Source organism: Globicephala melas, chromosome X (genome assembly GCF_963455315.2).
Source record: "Globicephala melas chromosome X, mGloMel1.2, whole genome shotgun sequence".
Lineage (NCBI taxonomy): Eukaryota > Metazoa > Chordata > Mammalia > Artiodactyla > Delphinidae > Globicephala > Globicephala melas.
In genome coordinates, this window is record NC_083335.1 from 11,423,135 (window position 1) to 11,429,134 (window position 6,000).

A 6,000-nucleotide genomic window follows, 5' to 3' on the forward strand; every position below is an offset into this window, starting at 1 on the left:
AAAAATTTTGAACAAGACCATAGTTTCCAAAGTGTGTTTCATAGACTATTACTAATGTGCAAATAAAGATCTCCATGGTCAAATACATTTGCGTATTACTGGGTTAAACAAAATTAAACAGATTTGTTTATTGTTGGATTTCTCAGTTTTTAATTGGATATTGTAAAGTATAAATCTTTAAGAAAGGAATATAATTCTTCACATTTTTTTTACACCATAGAATCCCTCTGTATCAGTTAGAAATTAACTGCTGCATAACAGTTTCAAGAGATATTTAACCTTTAGGTCTATGATTCATTGCGAGTTCATTTTTATATAGGAAATGAAATGAGTGAAACTTGATTTTTTTTGCATAAGGTTATCCAATTTTGACAGCATAATTTGTTGAAAATATTATCCTAGTCACCTCAGTCAAAAATCAGTTGACTGTATATGTATGGATCAACTTCTGGACCCTCTATTCTGTTCCATTGATCAGTATGTCTATCCTTCTGGCAATACTATTGTGTCTCGATTACTGTACCTTTATGATTCTAAAATTATAAATTTATAATTTTATATAAATCTTGAAATTAAGTAGTATAAGTCTTTTAACTTTGTCATTCTTTTTCCAAATTGTTTTGTCTATTCTAGGTTCTTTGCATATCAATTATGAATTTTAGAATCATCTTGTCAATTTTTACAGGAAAGCCTCCTAGGATTTTGGTTGGTATTGTGTTGAATCTATTCCTCAACTTGAGGAAAACTAACATCTTATTGAGTCTTCCAGCTCATGAGTATAGTATCTCTTTCTATTTAACCCTTCTTTAATTTTGTAGTCTTGTAGTTTTCAATATCTAGCTCTTGCACATTTTTCATCCAATTTATCCCTAAGTATTTCACATTTTTGATGCTATTTTAAATGATTTTTAAAAATCTAAATGCCCAATTATTTCTGACTAATATATGAAAATACAATTGATTCTTGTATATTGACTTTATATCCTGCAACCTTTCCAGGATCACTTGTTAGTTGTTGTAGCTTTCTTGTACATTCTGGAAGGTTTTCGGTTTGGACAATTTATCATCCCTGAAAGAGAGCTTACATTTTCCTTTCCAGTCTATATGCATTTTTTCTTGCCTTATTGCACTGACTAGAATTTCCAGTATAATATTGAAGAGCAGTAGTAAAAGTGGATAACTTTGCCTTATTCCTGATGTTAGGGGGGAAATCATTCAGTCTCTCATTAAATGTGTTGTTAGCTATAGGTTTTTCTTCAGATTGAGGAAGATCCCTTTCTATTCCTAGTTTGCTAAAAGATTTTATGCTTTTGTCAAATGCTTTCTGTGTCTAATGAGATGATTATATGTTTTTTCTTTATTCTTTTATTAATATGGTGAATTACAGTGATTGATTTTTTCTTTTTCTTTTTTTTTTTTTTTTGCGGTACGCGGGCCTCTCACTGCTGTGGCCTTTCCCGTTGAGGACCACAGTCTCTGGACGCGCGGGCTCAGCGGCCATGGCTCACGGGCCCAACCGCTCCGCAGCATGTGGGATCTTCCCGGACCAGAGCACGAACCCGTGTCCCCTGCATCGGCAGGCGGACTCTCAACCACTGCACCACCAGGGAAGCCCGATTTTGTCTTTTTTTAATTGAAGTCTATTTTATTTACAACGTTGTGTTAGTGTCAAGTGTGATTCAGTTATATATATATATTCTTTAATTTTTTTGTTTTTAATTCATTCATTTTTATTGAAGTATAGTTGATTTACAATGTTGTGTTAGTTTCAAGTGTACAGCAAAGAGATTCAGTTTTATTTATATATATATTCTGCCTCAGATTTTTTTCCCATATAGGTGATTACAAAATACTGAGTATAGTTCCCTGTGCTATACAGTAGGTCCTTGTTGTTTATGTATTTTATATGTAGTAGTAGTGTGTATCTGTTAATCCCAAACTCCTAATTTACCCCCCCTCCCCCACTATCCCCTTTGGTAACCATAAGTTTGTTTTCTGTGTCTGTGAGTCTATTTCTGTTTTGTAAATAAGTTCATTTGTGTCATTTTTTAAGATTCCACATATAAGTGATATTATATGATATTTATCTTTCTCTGTCTGACTTACTTCACTTAATATGATAATCTCTAGGTCCAACCATGTTGCTGCAAATGGCATTATTTCATTCTTTTTTTTATGGCTGAGTAAGATTCCATTTTATATATACCACATTTTCTTTATCCATTCGTCTGTCGATGGGCATTTAGGTTGCTTCCATGTCTTTGCTATTGTAAACGGCGCTACTATGAACATTGGGGTACTTGTATCTTTTCGAGTTAGAGTTTTCTCTGGATATATGCCCAGGGATGGGACTGCAGGATCATATGGTAACTCTATTTTTAGTTTTTTAAGGGACATCCATACTGTTCTCCATAGTGGCTGCACCAATTTACGTTCCCACCAACAGTGCAGGAGGGTTCCCTTTTCTCCACACCGGTCTCCAGCATTTATTATATGTAGGCTTTTTAATCATGGCCATCCTGACTGATGTGAGGTGATACCTCATTGAGTTTTGATTTGCATTTCTCTAATAATTAGTGATATTGAGCATCTTTTCATGTGCCTTTTGGCCATCTGTATGTCTTTTTTGGAGAAAAGTCTGTTTAGGTCTTCTGACCATTTTTTGACTGGGTTTTTTTTTTTTAAAAAAAACACTCTACTAGCTTGTTGTTTGTTTGTTTATTTATTTGCTGCACCCGCATGGCTTGTGGGATCTTAGTTCCCTGACCAGGGATTGAACTTGGGCCCTTGGCAGTGAAAGTGTGGTGTCCTAACCACTGGACCGCCAGGGACTTCCCCAGGTTGTTTGTTTGTTTGTTTGTTTGTTTGTTTTGATATTAAGCTTTATGAACTGTTTGTATATTTTGGAAATTAATTGTTTGACGGTTGCATCATTTGCAAGTATTTTCTCCCATTCCGTAGGTTGTCTTTTTGTTTTGTTTATGGTTTCCTTTGCTGTGCAAAAGCTTTTAAGTTTAATTAGGTCCTTTTTTTTGTTGTTTGTTGTTTTGGGGGGTATGCGGGCCTCTCACTGTTGTGGCCTCTCCCGTTGCGGAGCACAGGCTCCGGATGTGCAGGCTCAGCAGCATGGCTCACGGGCCTAGGCGCTCCGTGACATGTGGGATCTTCCCGGACCGGGGCACGAACACGTGTTCCCTGCATCGGCAGGCGGACTCTCAACCACTGCGCCACCAGGGAAGCCCCCATTTGTTTTTTTCTTGTTGTTTGTTTTGTTTTGCTTTTATTTCCATTACTCTATAAGACGGATCCAAAAAACTGTTGCTGCAATTTATGTCAAAGAGCGTTCTTACCTATGTTTTCCTCTAGGAGTTTTATAGTATCCGGTCTTACATTTAGGTCTTTAATCCATTTTGAGTTTATTTTTGTGTATGGCGTTAGGGAGTGTTCTAGTTTCATTCTTTTACATGTAGCTGTCCAGTTTTCCCAGCACCACATATTGAAGAGATTATCTTTCCTCCATTGTATATTCTTGCCTCCTTTGTTGTACATTAATTGACATAAGCATGTGGGTTTATTTCTGGGCTTTCTATCCTGTTCCATTGGTCTATATGTCTGTTTTTGTGCCAGTATCATACTGTTTTGATTACAGTGATTGATTTTTGATTGTCAAACCTACTTTGCATTCCTCAGAGAAACCCCATGTGGTCATGATGAAGTATCCTTTTTACACATTGTTAGACTCTATTTGCTAAAATTTTGCTAAAGATTTTTGCATATAAGTTCTTGAGGGATATTAGTCTTTTTTTCTTTCTTATAATGTCTTTGATTTTGATTTTGGAGTAATGCAGGTCTCATAGAATGAGCTGGGCAGTAATCTGTTATCTTCTATTTTCTGGAAAAGTTTGTGTAGAATTGTAAATTATTTCTTACTAAATGCTTGGGAGAATTCATCAATCACGTCATCTGGGCCCAGAGTTTTCTTTGTGGGGAAGTTTCTTAACTACAAATTAATTTTTGTGATAGTTGTAGGACTATGTGGGTTATTGATTTCTTCTTGAATGATCTTCGATAGTTTGTGTATTTTAAGAAATTTGTCCATTCATCTTTTTCATCGAAGTTGTCGAATTTATTAACATAAAGCTGTTGATAATGTTTCCTTATCATTTTAACATTTGTGCTAGTTAACTATTTCTACATAATAAATTATCAAAAACTTAGCAGCTTAAAACAATACATATTTATTATCTCATAGATTCTGCAGTTCAGGAATTTGGGCACAGCTTAGCTGGGTCCTCAGTTCAAGCTCGGTTGCATCAAAAGGCTGTAATCAAAGTGTCAGCCAGGACCAGGGTCTCATCTGAAAACCTGACTAGGGAAGGATCCACTTTTATGCTCACATGGTTTTTGGCAGGATTCAGTTCCTTGTGGGTTGTTGGACTGAGGTCCTCAATTTTTTTGTTGGCTGTTGGCAAGAGGTAGCCCTCAGTTCTTTGTCATGTTATCTCTCCAACATGGCAGCTTGTTTCATTAAAGCCAGCAATAGAGAGAGTGTAGCAAGATGGTAGTCATAGCCTAGTTTTGGAAGTGACATCCCCCTACCTTTGCCATATTTTACTGGTTAAAAGCAAGTCACTAGGTCAGTTCACACTCAAGGGAAGGGTACTACACAGGGGCATGAATACCAGGAGGCAGGCATCAATGGGGACCATTTTAGACACAATATTTGTAGGTTCTATAATTTATAGTTTATTGACATTCTCAAAGAACCAGCTTTTCTTTGTTTTTCTGTTTTTGATGTGTTTGAATTCTGTCATCTTTACTTTGGGTTTAAGTTGGCTTACTTTAGGTTTAATTTGCTTTTTGTCTTTTAATTTCTTATTTATTTATTTATATTTTTGGCTGCATTGGGTCTTCGTTGCAGCGCACGGGCTTTCTCTAGTTGCAGTGAGTGGGGGCTTCTCTTTGTCGCGGTGTGTGGGCTTCTCATTGCGGTGGCTTCTCTTGTTGCGGAGCATGAGCTCCAGGTGCACAGGGTTCAGTAGTGGCGTGCGGGCTCAGTAGTTTTGATACACGGGCTTAGTTGCTCTGCTGCATGTGGGATCTTCCCAGACCAGGGCTTGAACCCATGTCCCCTGCACTGGCAGGCAGATTCTTAACCACTGCACCACCAGGGAAGTCCCTGTCTTTTAATTTCTTAGCGTGAAAGGTGAGGTCATTTTTTCCAGATCCTTAATGTTTTCTAATATAGGCATTTAGTGCTGTAAAACTTTCTTCAAACCATCACTTTAGCTGCATCCCATAAATTTTTCTATGTTTTCATTTTCTTTTTAGCAGTAGAATTTTTATTTATTTTTTATTGAGGTGTAATTGACATATAACATACTAGTTTCAGGTGTACAGCATAATGATTTGATATTGTATATATTGTAAAATATTCACCACAATCAGTCTAGTTACCTATGTCTTCATTTTATTCAGTTCAAAATGCTTTATAATTTCCCTTTTGTTCCTTTTTGATGTCTTTCTTGACATGCGTTATTTAGAAGTGTGTTATTCAGATTTCAAATACTTGGGGGTTTTCCAGAAATCTTTCTTTTACTGATCTACTTTAATCTTTAATCTAATAAAATGTAATTTAATTTTATTGTGTTCAGAAAACATACTTTGTATAATTTAATAATTTTAAATTTTTTGTTAGGCTATTATTTATTTATTTTTTTAAAAATTAATTTTTATTGGAGTATAGTTTTTTCTCTTTAAGATTTTTTTGATTTGGACTATTTTTAAAGTCTTTATTGAATTTGTTACAATACCGCTTCTGTTGCACGTTTTGGTTTCTTGGCCGCAAGGCATGTGGGATCTTAGATCCCCAACCAGGGATCCAACCAGCACCCCTGCATTAGAAGGTGAAGTCTTAACCACAGGACTGCCAGGGAATTCCCTTATTGGAGTATAGTTGATTTACAATGTTGTGTTAGTTTCTGCTGTACAGCAAAGTGA